Source organism: Peromyscus leucopus, chromosome 12 (assembly GCF_004664715.2).
Source record: "Peromyscus leucopus breed LL Stock chromosome 12, UCI_PerLeu_2.1, whole genome shotgun sequence".
Classification (NCBI taxonomy): Eukaryota; Metazoa; Chordata; class Mammalia; order Rodentia; family Cricetidae; genus Peromyscus; species Peromyscus leucopus.
The window spans coordinates 69,925,995-69,940,668 of NC_051073.1; positions in this window are offsets into that span (position 1 = coordinate 69,925,995).

The window sequence follows — 14,674 nt, forward strand, 5'->3', positions numbered from 1 at the left end:
CCTCAAAGGGGTTGCAATCCACAGGTTGAGAACCACTGGAACAGAGGATAAGCTCCAGGAAGATTTCAGAACCTGGAACTTGAATGAAACCTTTAGGAATCCATGAGTTAGGACTTTGCAGATTATGCCTTCTGAAGGAGAAGGAAAAGAAAGACTATTGTATCCTGAATTACTTATCACCATTCAGGAAACAGCTTTGTATCAGTTCTGAGCTCTGGGGCAACACTTCCCATGGCTATTTATAGAGTTCTGGATCACATGCTGAGTGACAATAGAATTCGAGTGCACTGTGGCAAAAGACGCAGCTTGGAGCTAAAGGAAAACGCATTGGAATAATCATGATGTGAACTTTGACTTGCAAGGGTAAGCTCAAGCCATATATACCGGGAAAAATAGTCCACTGGTTAAACTGTGGCAACACTGGGAAGGGGAACATGAGGCAGTCATGTGTGGAACTGCAGTTATTTCCATTTTTCCAAGGAATAATGATGCCTCGCAGCCAGTCACCAAAAGGCAAAAATATTACACCCAGATGGATCCTAGAGGGACAAGAGCTTGGTCAACTACGTGAGTGGTCACCCACATATCCATTATCCATTCAAGTTTACCAGGGATCCTCTCCTAATATTCACTTGAGTTCAAATAAAAGAGATGGAGGAAACTTGTCTATACCCTTCCACCTAAGATGACCAATCACATATGCAGCAGAGTTTGGTCCTTCATGGATTTTATTTTCTCTTTTAATATTTATCTATTTATCCAGACTGGGGATTGAACTCATGACCTCATGTATGCTAGGCAAGTGCACTAGCACTGGCTGATAACCTTTAAGAGTTTGGATTGATTATCTATTATAGTGAATAAGTATGTAACCTTGGGGATCCATGGAGTAGCTTAGTAGGAATCTGTTAGAAGGGAGTTATCTGGATATTTAAGTTTGCATCGACTTGTTTTGGAAAGCGTTCAAAGGATTGTGTGTTTTTTGCACTCTTTTTCCTGTACAAGGCGAGGCTGCTCTGTGACTGGGTATTGTAATCTAAACTATAAGACATAATAGGATGCAAGACTCAAACTATGGGCTGAGGATGAAGCTCAGTTTGGAACGGGCTTACTTAGCATATATGAAGTCCTGGGTTTGATCTCCTATACCCCATAAACAAGGTGTGCAGGTGCAGGTCTACCATCTCAGTACCTGGGAGGTAGAGGATGGAGAACCAGAAGCTCAAAGTCCTCCTCAGCTACACAGTGAATTTGATACTAGACTGCAATATACAAGGTCTGATCCAAAAAGCAAACAAGCAACAATAAATTATATTATTCTGGGATAAAAGCATCAGAAATTACCTTAACTGAGATGGGGGATTGAAGTAGCATGCGTCTTGACTATTCTAAGTAGCTATAAACTGACCTTATTTCATCTTGTGCCATCTCAGGACTGCAGACATCTTGGCTGATGATGATTGTCACATTGTGTTTAAGTTTTCTAGGATGACAGGAAGGCCTGTGTCTGAGTCCCAGGACAGTTCTACATACCAGGGTCAGCTACAGGCACAGAACGTTGTGGCTTTCATGAGCTGTTCATTGTCTCTTTGAAGCTCAGCCTTGGCTATGCATGGGCTACCTCAGTATGTGCATGCAGGTAAATGGCAGCAGCTTTTCAGAACATTTCTGGATGGATTTGGAAGATACAACAGCCAGAAAATAATCTACAAGCAGTGAATAGTGAACCTAGTCACCCACTTTGTGAGAAAGAAAAGTTCCCTGAAGTAACAAAATAGAGTATGGACACTCACCTATGGCCTGGATACATTTTCAGTGGCCAAGACAGAAAGGGAGGGAAGGATTGGAGACAGTGCCGTCCAGAAACTAGATATGCGAACACAGAAATCAAGATGAAGATTCTAGTGTCATGTGCTCATTCTTGTCAGAACCCAGGAAGAAACACTGACAAAGTACATATACACAATTATGTCAGCATGACATCTCAGCACCTGGAAAAAACAGAAATCATGTGAAATTAAAGGTAGGAGAGGAAATGGTGTGAGAAATTCAGATTAAATAGCTCGGATTAAATAGCCTTTTTATAACTTGATTTTTTTTTCATTTTTATTTTATGTATATTAGTGTTTTGTCTGCATGCCATGTGCATGCCTGATACCCAGAGAGGTACCCAGAAAAGGGTATCAGCTTCCCTAGAACCATAGTTACAGATGATTTGGAGCTGCCATGTAGGTGCTGGGAACTGAACCTAGGTCCTCTGGTTGAGCAGTCAGTGCTCTTAACCACTAAACTATTTCTCCAGCCCTGGGGGAGAGCCTTTCTGGAGAGGTGCTCTTGAGACTGAGAAAAAAGAGCTCATCTGGAGAGTAGGAGAAAGAGCATGACGGGAGAAGAGAGTCAGGCAGGGCAGGACTGGGTCAGGGGGTTGAAAGCAGAGTTCACATGGGCCAAGGTGACTGAACGGAGATGGTGTCAGAGGAGATATTTCTTCAGGGATGAGATATGCCAGGATCTTAATCAAAGATTAATGGAAAATTTTTGAAATGCTCTCACCAGATATGTGACATGATCCAATTAATGCATTTTTTAAATAAAGATTCTGGCTTACCTGTAAGTCAGGAACGGGGTAGGAGGATCAGTTAGGAAGCTCCCCTGATAGCATTTAGATAACAATCCAAATCATATAGGACCTCACCTGCCTTGTGAATGGGTTACATTGTCTGTCCCTGTGTAGGTAGTAGTTGAGGGGGTGGATGACACATCCTTTTTCTCACAGCTGACATTCCAGTGGCTGACACTCTGTGACCTTCTCATTCTCCAAAACAGATGTGGCCTAGAATGCTTCCAGATCAGCAAGAGTAGTACTGGGGTAACATTACTAGACTATGCCTCTCTCAACTCTTCAAATATCTGCTCCCATATCACATCTTTGGAAATGCCAAGTTTTATTAACTGGCTTTTGTTCCTAATCTGACAGTGAAGTAAATCGAGAGAGCAAAGCAACCAATGGAGATTCGATCTGTACAGTTGCATGCAACCTATGCATGGGGTTTCTCACAGTGGATAAAAGCAAGGAAAAAGGAGGAGTAAGTTCTCAACCTTGACCGATAGAATTGCCCATGTGTTATTAGCACGGGGCAATATATGACAAAGGAACACAGAGTCCTCAAGAGCACTCATGACCACCACAGTCTATCACATTACTACCTTAAAAGCCATCAATGGATAGTAAAATGACACATGATTTAGTGACTTTTCTTGGGAAGATATGAACAAACCTATTCATCCCAGATAGGGCACCTATGATAGACCAAAGAAATGATGGCACCCAAGTCTGGTTTAATGAACCAGTGAGTTTATTAGGGTCACTTCAAGGAGTCTGAGCATTTCAATGGCTATTGAGATATAGAAAAAGTCACTCTGCTTGAGTGACAGATTGTAGAGGCTACATGAGGAAGCTGGGGTGGGGGGTGGGGGTGGCTCCCTACACAGTGTGTAGGCAGCTTGGACAATCAGAGTCTCTTCTCATCAACAATTGTTACTATTTATATGAGGCCCTCCGAGTCTTCTAAGTTTCAGGAGCTTTATAACTCTTCTAAGTTTCACTCACTTTCTGGAACCCCTCTTTTCTCCTTGCAGTGGGGAGAAAGAGATTTTTCAGTTCAGAAGAAATAATTACACAAAGCACGCTCATCCTATTGGTGACTTAATAACTTGATTTTTTTCTTGTGTTTTATTAAGCTGCCAAGAATATTAAATATTACTATTTCACAAAAGAGAAAAGCAAAGCCATTTAATCATGTATACTTGAGTCACAATTTTCTCCACGCTCTACATGGCAGTTATTTGCCATTTAGATATAGAAAGACATCTAAAAGGAGTTTTAAAGAATAATGAAAATGTAGAACAATGTGATTTCTCATTATAGACAGTGTTTTTTTGTCAGAGATTTTCTCTCAGTAATTATGAAATCAGAAAAATATAATAACTCAGTGATATAAACTGACCAGTAGTATCTCAACTAGATAATAAAAAAAGAGCAAAAGAAAGAGATATATTATATGAAACAACTCTGCTTATTCCCTGAACTATAGTTTCTTATACATATGCATCAAATATACACCTCGTGGGCTAAGGGTGTATGTACTTCAGCCACAGAGTGCTTGCCTACCAGCAAATAAGAAGAAATGCATGAATAGGTTTATTCTGATGTGTCAAGACTCAGAAGGGAAACTAGTCAACAGACAAAGGGGCAGAAAATTCGTGATGTCTTTACAGTGCACATTTTGATTCAAGTTGGAGGTTTTTATAAAAGATATGTTAATGTAGGCTTAAGCATAAGGGTTAGGAGAAAAGAGGTGCTCAGAAGAAAGTCAGAGATAAGGGCTCCTCCAGTGGGAACTGCCCTTGTTGATTTTATTATGGAGTTGCTGCAACTGGGTTTCTATGTAAAGGTATTCTAATATGCTAAGGGACAATTCGGAAATGTTAATGAGGGCTTGGGGTTTGGTTAACAAGTTAGAACAATTTTGGGTAATCATAACTTAAAGTCTGAAAAAAATAGAACAGAACAACTTCAGGGACAATAATTTATGCCAATAACTGATAAAGTATTTAAGCTACTGCTGTGTTACATTTGTTTGGAAACGAGGAACAAAATAAACTAAATCAATTTATCAACAGCCCAAGCCATCAGTTTATGTAAATTTTATGTCAGCCTGCTTCGTCAACTTTGAATTTATCGTACTGTAATCTGGCCATGGCCTGGCTCTGCTCTGTTTCTGACTGAAACATAGTCTGGGCTCAGAAACCCCAGTTTGCCATGTGCCCGGGACCCCACATAGAAAACTTGGCTGTTCCTAATCAGTGCAAGTAGCCTTGGCAGTGATGCATCAGTGGATGAGAATTTTACTGGAACACTTGATCCTGTTTATCTAAGCACCACTGTCCTTTTCTTGAATCACATGAGTCCTGAGTATATTTGCTAGCTTGCAGGAATCTTAAAGAGTTCCCATAATAAATCCAAACTGAGCCAGCTTATGCTGGTAGCAGGATCGCACATCACAGTAACCTCACTTGCCAATTCTCAGACTGTCCTGTTCCTCAGACTGGAAGCTTTGATGTCCTCATCCAATGGCTCTCAGCTGAACTGCTGCTTAAAAGCCTGATATGCTAACCAGCCAAATGATTAACAAGCCAATGCCTCTAGTTTCTGTCCTCAACCTTATTATTTTTCTTTCTACCACCACTCCTGGATTAAAGCTGACTTTCTGATTAAAGGCGTCACCATCTTGGCTGTTCCATGTGGCTTGAACTCAAGAATCCAGAGATTTCTATATCTGGAATGCAGATAAAGTGTGAGTGCCACCATTTTCTATGATAGTGCTTCTGTCTCGATCAGATAGTTTTTAGTACACTACACCAGCTAGCCTCCTATTAAGGTAAATATTTGTACCACCAAATATTTCATGAGTTTTGTGAGACTATCTGTGATATCAAAAATACTCTAAGCTCGTCCTAGGAACCATATGATGCAAGGTGGAAAGTATTGAGCTCCTGAAGTAGCTGTTGGCTATTCAATGGCATTTCCTTCTGAATTTTGTCTAAAGGCATATAAACTATTGTAAAAGAATAAATGTGCATGTGTTATATTCATAAATATGTCACTCTACTTTTGAACTTTATGTTAGAAAATATCTATATCCTAGCAACAGATTTACTGTAATGCCTATTTCTTGAAAGGTCTTCTTAGCCATTTCACAGTAGTAAAATAGACTTTTAATTTTCAAAATTGGAAGACTTCTTATTTGTAGTAACAGATAAGATCACAATAGATACGGTTTCAACACACACATATATATATATATATTATTATATATATTATATATATATATAATTCAGCTAACCTCTCAAAAACAAGCTTTCAAAAACCTTTGAAATAGTTTTGACTTACAAAAATGTTTCCAAGGTAGACTGACCATTCCTCGAAACTCTATCTCCCTACATAACAAGTTTGAAGAACTGTTTTCTTCATGTTTTGTGTGACTTTTGTCATTTGTTTTAGATTTTTGTTAGTCAGTGACTTATTTGCTTTTACTGTCAGATTTGTGATCCAGGGTCTCACTGGACATGAGCTTATAATCCTCCTGCCTCAGTCTTCTGAGAGCAGAGAACACCAGCCTGCACCACAAGACTTGCATGCTTGACACAAATTTTTAAGTGAACATGAACTGTGCTGTAGACTCTATACAGACATCACCAGACCTTACAGTAATGTATTTCTTCCTGCTTCAGGTAAGGCAGGATGCTGCATATCAGTTCCCAGTCCTTTCATTGGTTGTGACCTGAATCAGTGTCTCTATTATACTTCAAGATCTCAAATATTTAGATATTCAGGAAGAATATCCAAAATTGATGGAACCTGTTTGTAACATATCAAAGGTGCATGAGAACATGGTGACCCGTGATGTTAACATGGTAATTTTTTTTTTTCTGAAATTGGATATGAGTTACTTTTCCTATTTCTGCATTACCTTGACAACAGCAACAGACAGGATTTAGGCTCACAGTTCAAAGTATACAGGGAATGGAGAGCTTAAGATCACTAGGGAGAGTGTGTGGGAAAAGAACTCCCCCTCAGCGTCTGGTCATCTCATGAAAGAGTAGAAGGGAACCGAGATATCCAGGAGACAGATGTGTGGTGGAGAATGGACTTTGCATTTTCTTCTTGAGTGGCTCATGGTGTACTTCTCTTTGGGTCCAAGGTAACTGTGCTGTGTAGGACTTACTTATTTCCAAGAATTTGTTGAGAATCCCATGAGAAGCTTGACCTGGACACTTTGCAGTTTTAAACATTGTAAATGATTTTTTCCCACTAATTAGGTAGCATAATTACATAAAGTTGAGCTTAATGGTTTATTTCCCAAACTTAATCCCACCACCCACCTCTCCAGTTGTACTGGACACGTAGGGATCTATGTGGAGATGGTAGAGGAGACACATGAAGGAATCTTAGAATGAGTGACAACAGTCAGAGCACTAGCACTCAAGAGGGGGTTGAACTTAGTAAAGGCCTCTCTATTCTAAACATTGTGCCTACTAGTTCTAAGTTCTAATTCTGCCCACCTTGACTTCTAGGCTCAATCATTTCACAGATTAAGAAGTAGAAGCGCAGAGGGAAGCTGGCTCATCCAAGGACAGCCCAGGGAGGCATTTCAGCCCCTGAACTATCTGACCCGACCCAGCACTTCTGTACTAGAGTAGAGCTGGCTTACTTCACTCATAATTCTTCCTTGGAAGAAAAGGGGCTTGTTTCTTTCCAGAGTTCCATTAATCCTATTTATCCCACCATCAGCCTCTTAAGATGAGTTGTCATTGGATGCTAGGCTGAAGAGCTAACGTTGTGGCCTGATCTTTGCAAGAAGAACTTCTATTTGTGTTATGTTTTTTTTCCTGACAGACAATGTGAAATAAATCACTTCTTTTCCAGAAGGATACTGGGACTTTGTATGCTGGTGTGGATGATTTTCTTTTAGGAACAAAGTGGGTCTGATGGGTTGGGGGTGGAGGTGGGGGTAAGGTGTAATGTGATAAATTAGAAAAATAAGATCTGTGACTGGAGAATTGTGATTCTTTGTATCCCTGACAGCATCAGCAACAATGAAATTCCAAGAAATTTGCATGTGTGTGGAGTCCCATGGCTTCTTCAGAAGGAAAGCAGAAGTCAAAGCTCATGTGAGCCACTCAGTTCTCACTGCTTCTTGACAAGCAAAGTAGACTGGATAATCAAAGGAAGAAACCCTGTGCTCCCTGTGTGCATCTTAATAATCACAATTACAGAAACCAGTTGAATACAAACCTCAAAGGAGAAGGGAGAAGAGAGGTAGAAATTGAAGGAGGAGAAGAAGGAGGAAGAGGGGAGGAGGCCAAGAACAAGAATAACCAGGACATAGAAAGGCCCAGATTCATCATGTAGTCTCACTTTCTCCCTTTAAACATTGAGAAAGACAGGCCATTCAGTGCCTGGCATAAGACAGTCATCCTCTCAGACCATGATGCTGGCCCCATTGCTTTATTATTTCTCAATTAGCAAGAATTAAAAATGGACTGTTGCCACTTTAGAAGCCAGCATGTGCGTGTATGGAACGACAGAACTGGTTTGCAGCCTAACAAGCAAGCCCTAGAGTCTTTGCGTGTGACATTTATCCTTTGAGTTTGCTTGCTAGTACAGCCGACAAGTTGTAAATGAACTGGTAGCCCTGGTGGGTATCTATCGCAGCACACCAGCTCTGTGCTGTTAAAATAATGTATGTGCCTCTATTTTAACAACCGTGTTCCTTATTAAGGAGACTCAGTGAGCAATTTAGTAGAGGACATTCCTGATGTTGCAGGGCGAACTTTTTGGTACCAAAAAAGAGTGTGTGAAATCGGTGTCATGATGCAATAGCTCTTCCTGCAGCCCAAAGAAACAGCTTAAAAGCACTTTCAAAGAGAGTTAATATTTCTGGCTTGTATGCATCACTGGCTGCACAAGGTGATTTTACTGTGCATTATACTTTAATTATAACTGCGCCATAGCCATCTGCTCCACTCCATTCCCTAATTATAGATGCAAAAAGCATTTCACAACTCCCACCTATAAAAAAGATCTGAGGGATTTCATGGCAGGCTTGCTCTGAGCACCTCCCGCCTCTTTTGGCCTGTGGATATTCCCTTCAACGGTACATCTAAACAGACCCAGGAAACACTTGGGTATAGTGATCCCAGCCTAAGACCTGAGGTGTCGGAACTATTTTCACCCATTGGACGTTTTCTTCTTCCTTTACTGCGTACATGTCAGACAGCCTTTCCTGTGTAGCGGTCAAAGGCAACATCCTGTTCACAGTTACCTTTCTGCATGCGTTGTTCCCACCATTTTAAAGCTAGTTCTTCTATTTACTGTACCATCACTTTAAGCATCTCTCCAGCTCCCGAGAGTTTTGTTTCCTGCGTTGTCAGTGGTGAGAAGAGAGTCTGAGAGTTTCCTAGTTTACTTTGAGGTGAAACAGTTGGTAGACTTGAAGGTGTCACTGTAGGCTTAGGTCCATAATCCCACCACCTTAGTTGCCCTGCATCTAAATAGAAATTAAGTTAACAAAAATTGGCAAAGGAAAATGTGTTTGTTTGTGGTTGGGCTGAACCAGGGGAACAGCCTAATTTCCATGCTTTGCTTATGGCTGTCTTATAATTTATAGAAAGCAAGGAGACAACGGCTGGAGCACATGAATATTTGGCTATAGGACCAGTCCTTTCCTGGGACAAAGGGGATCTGGGACTACTCTTTTGATAGAGACATTTTTTTTTGTTCAAGTCCCACACTAGGAAAATGGAGTTGTTAAAGACCCCCCCCCCATTGTTGAAAGAGAAAAGAAATTGTGGAATGTAAGATTCCCACCTATTCCTGGTCTGGCAGAGTTCTCTGTCCCTAAAGCCATTCCTCTAAAGGGTGTAGAGTGGAAAGCCCATTGTAGTTTTCTTTGGAAATCAGCTTTAGTTCAGACTCCTAGCATGCTCATTAAATACATTAGTTTTATGAGTGAAATCATGACTGAGATGGGGCACAAATGTGCCTCTCTCAGTCCTTCAACTTGAGTGCATGGACAGAAAGCTACATCTGTAGGTACTGGGTCTCACTTCCCCATAGTTCCTGTTTCCACCCCTCATCTGAAATCCCCTCTTGGGCGCCAGAGCTATAAATGAGGCAGTTCACACCTTTCCGCATGAATAGCTCTCTACTACTCCACGCCCTGTGATGTGTGTGGTAGATGGAATCAGACCATGATGGGACTATGAAAGAGAGACACAGAACAATTGCAAGTTCTCCTTCCTTCCCTGCAGTGAACCTGCTCATCATGTACACGATGCCACTGAAGCAGGGATCAAATAAATATTTGGGGCAGGATGATCCTTCACTTCTAACCTTGCACAACAAGAATTTTGAATACAGCCGGACGGTGGTGCCACACGCCTTTAATCCCAGCACTCGGGAGGCAGAGGCAGGCGGATCTCTGTGAGTTTGAGGCCAGCCTGGACTACCAAGTGAGTTCCCGGAAAGGCATAAAGCTACACAGAGAAACCCTGTCTCGGAAAAAAAAAACAAAAAACAAAAAAACCAAAAAAAAATTTTTTTTTGAATACAATTCACAGAAGGAAAAACAGAATTAGTCAACTAAATAGGTTGTTCTAGCAACATTCTGAAGATTGGGTGTTAACCCTAAACCTTAACCTTCTCCAACTGGTAAATTCAGCATCTTCTGATGAGTCATCTAGCTTGGATATTTTTCCATGGTTTCTAAAGCGGACTCTAAATTTCAGAGGTGTGTGTTTAGGGAAGCTGAGGGTGATTTACTGTAGTCCCAAAGCAGGACACTGGAGGAGGACAAGCAGTTTGGGACATATAATTCTAGCATGTGAGTTGAATGCCTTTTTGGAAGATACATCTGGACATTCTGAAGACTAGGTAAATACATGGGGACTTTCCCATAGGGCTAAAAAGGGTAAGACTATATACTTTGAAGTTTCATTTCCTCCAAATTCTTGAACTTTCTATTAAATACAAAATCTAGCTATTCATAAGATTACTGTTCAAGAACAACAACCAAGTCTTTAAAAGAAGATACTCAATTTGGACCACAGGAAGTCATAGGGCATCAACTGTAATAACAAAAATAAACAGTGACTTTCTAGGCAGAAAATGAAGGACAAGCTTGTCATTAAAAATATCCAATGAAAGTATCAGTTCACAAGGTGAGATGAACAAGACCCCCTAAATTCCACCACATGTTAGACTGATTGGAGATTCAGTTATACTCCCTGTACAGCAAGGACAGCTGCATCAGATGGTATGTTTGATTCCTAACGTACATTCAAGTGTGTATGTGTGCTGACCTCAAAGTTTTATTTGTGATGGTCTCAGAAGTATCAAAGTGGATAAGTGGTAACATGAAATTACCAGATTCTACAGATATCTTGTTGCCTCTTATTGAGTCTGCCTTTAGAAATACCCTAAAATCTAATTTATTCATTAGTTCATTAACATGTGTTTGGGAGCTTTAACAGTCCTAGATCTAATATTGGCCAGATCACCTAAAACAGTATTAGAGAGGCATGCATTGCCGTGACGATGTGGATTTGACAGTGAACTGCCTGCATGACTCCATGCTGTGTGCTTGCTGTCAGACCTCAGGAAACCTTTTTAATTCCCCCCCATAAAGTGATAGGTTTGATTTTCAAATAGGCTCTTCCAACTCAGCATAAACAGATTGCAGTTCTCTCTCCAACCTGCTCAGTAAAGTTTTTTGAAGAGCTGAGTATTCATTTTTGAGTAGGAAAAAAAAGGTGTAATGACAACAGAAAAGACCCAGGCATAGTATAAATGACCTTGAACTGGAGCTGTGAAGGTGGTTTCGTGGCTAAGGGCACTTGCTATACACTCATAAGGCCTGTAGTACCCATTCAAAAGGCCAGGAAAGAACAGGCAGCGCTCTGATAAACCCAGCCTTAAGCAATGTGTGTCTAATCTGGGAGAAGCCAGTGGGCACTGGGTGACCAATTGGCCTGACTGAGAAAATGTCAAGTTCTGGGTGCAGTGAGAAGAACTTTTCTAACTTTCTCAAGGGAATAAGGCAGAGTGATAGAGTAAAATATCAGATGTCCTCTTTCACATGCACTCAGGTATAAACACACACACACACACACACACACACACACACACACACACACAGAGAGAGAGAGAGAGAGAGAGAGAGAGAGAGAGAGAGAGAGAGAGAGAGAGAGAGAGAGAGAGAGAGAGAGAGAGAGAGAGTTACTGAACAGTTGTTAGGGAAATGGAAGACTTTCAAACCATAGACAGAGGAAGCTGCCAAAGACATTGATATTGGATTTAATACGTTTTCCCTAGACTATAAAACTTTCCTGAAAAAAAAAACTAGTAACTCTAAAATTTGGGTTAGCATTGCAGAATCTGGTAGTGGCTTGTTTCTTGGTAAATTCCTAATCTGTTTTCCCAAAAATATAGCTTCTAAGGGAGAAACTGCCTGTCTGCCTTCCTGGAGCATCATTGTGACTGTGGCTCACTCATTTCTAGTGTTTGGTTTTTTTTTAAATGTTCTTTTATTTATTTTTTTTTCCATTTTACATATCAACCACTGTTCCCTCTCCCCCACCTCCTCCCATTCCACCCTCATTCACTCCTCACAGTGGGTAAGTCCGCCCTTGGGCAGCCAACACAGACTGTCCTACTAAGTTGGGGCAGAACTAAGCCCCTCCCCCCTGCATCAAGACTGAGTAAGGCATCCCACCCATAGAGAATGGGCTCTAAAGAGCCAGTTCATGTACCCAGGATAAGTCCTGTTCCCATTGCCAGGGGCCCCACAAACGGATAAAGCCACACAACTGTCACCCACATTCAGAGGACCTAGTTCGGTCCCATGCAGGTTCCCAGCTGTCAGTCCCCAGTCTGTGAGTTCTGGCTAGCCAGGGTCAGCTGCCTGGGTGGTTTTCCACATCATGACCTTGACCTCCTTTGCTCCTCTAGCCCCTCCTGTCGCTCTTCAACCGAACTCCTGGAGCTCGGCCAAGTGCCTGGCTGTGGGTCTCCCAGGTTTTCCGCTCTAATTCCAATAAAATCTTCGTACTGATGTTGGAGTTGTTTGTAGGGCCTCCATTTCCCTGCTTCCTTTAGTCCTTAGCAGTTAAACAGTCCACTGCTCACTTCTTCCCTTGGTGAAATGCTGCTTCCTGCTTGGTGACCTTTAGTGGCTCCAGTATGCAAACTGGACCTTTCTCCCACGGGGGAAAAAATGCCAGAGTGAATTTGGAGCTCAATAGTTGTGCTTTTATTATTTTCAGATTTAGCACTCTTCTGGCAGGCTTGCATCATTTTATTTTAAATGCCTTCAAATATTTGCTCTATTTCTGAAACCCAGTGTTGATATTCAGCCAAGGCTGGCCTCAATTTCCTATCTTCAAACCTAAGCCTTGAACACATAATTTTAATAGTAAAACTGTCCTCAGCAAGAAGGTGAACATGAAACAAATTAGGCTAACATGGAAAACTGAAGTTAATTAAACAAGGTTAAATATTTAACCAGATGTGAGCCAACAGTCGCTGCGGAATTTGACTTAGTAATAATCTGTATAAAATTTCATTTGCCTTCAGTGCTAATATTTTTGATTTTATTTTTATTTATTCATCATGGTTTTATTTTTTATTCATCTATTTTACATCCTGGCTGCAGCCTCCACCCCATCCTCCTCTCCCAGTCCCAGTCCCCCATTCCCTCCCCCCCACACTCCCCAATCCCCTCCTTTTCTGTCTCCCATGAATATCAATAAAACATGGCAAATAAGCTGCAGTAAGACTGAGCACCTCTCCATGTATTAATGCTGGACAAGGTGACTCAATATGAGGAGTAGGGTCCAAAAGCCAGTGAAAGAGTTGGAGTTAGGCTGGGGTAAGGGAAGGTGGAGGGGAGAATAGGGGTTGATATATAGAACTGAATATATATATATAAAGAGTTGGAGTTAACCCCTATTCCTGCTGTTAGGAGTTCTACAAGAAGGCCAAGCTACACAACTGTAATATATAGGCTAAGTGCCTAGGTCAGTCCCATGCAGGCTCCCTGGTTGTTGATTTGGTCTCTGTGAGCTCCTATGAGCCCAGGTTAGTTGATTGTGTGAACCTTACCATGGTGTCCTTGACCCTTCTGGCTCCTACACTCCTTCCTCTTCTAAAGGATTCCAAAACTCTGCCTAATATTTGGCTGTGAGTTTCTGCATCTTCTCCCATCAATTGCTGGATGATGCCTCTCTGATGGCAATTGATCCAGGCACCAATCTGGTCACAGGAGACGACCAGTTCACAGTACTTATCTGCTATTGCTCGGAGTCTAAGCTGGGGTCCTCCCCATAGACTTCTCAGAGATTCCCTTGCACTAGGCTTCCTCCTGACCTAAAATGCTCCTCCAGCAGTCCCCCTCAGCACTCTCCCCCTCTGTACCCCCCCAACCTGATTGCTCATGGTTCCATCCCTACCCACCTTCAGACTACTCACAAAATCTCTTCTATTTCCCCTTCCCAGGAAGATCTGGTGTCCCCTCATGAACCCTCCTTGTTACCTAGTCTCTCAGGGTCTGTGGATTATAGCATAGCTATCCTTTATTTTACAGCTAATAACCTCTTGTGAGTGAGTACATACCATGTTTGTCTTTCTTGGTCTGGGTTACCTCACTCAGGATCACTTTTTTCTAGTTCCATTCATTTGCCTTCAAATTTCCTGGTGTCTTTGTTTTTAACAGCTGAGTAATATTTCATTGTGTAAATGTACCACATTTTCTTTAACCATTTCTCAGTTGAGGGACATCTAGGTTGTTTCCAGGTTCTGGCTATTACAAATAAAGTTGACATGAACATAGTTGATATATGTGGCATGAAGTACCCTTGTGGCATGATTGAGCATCCTTCAGGTATAAGCCCCAGAGTAGCATAGGTGGGTCTTTTGGTAGGTTGATTCCCAGTTTTCTGAGAAACCACCACACTGACTTCCAAAGCGGCTATTCAAGTTTGCATTAATGGAGGAGTGTTCCCCTTGCTCCACATCCTCTCTAGCATGAGCTGTCACTTGTGTTTTTGATCT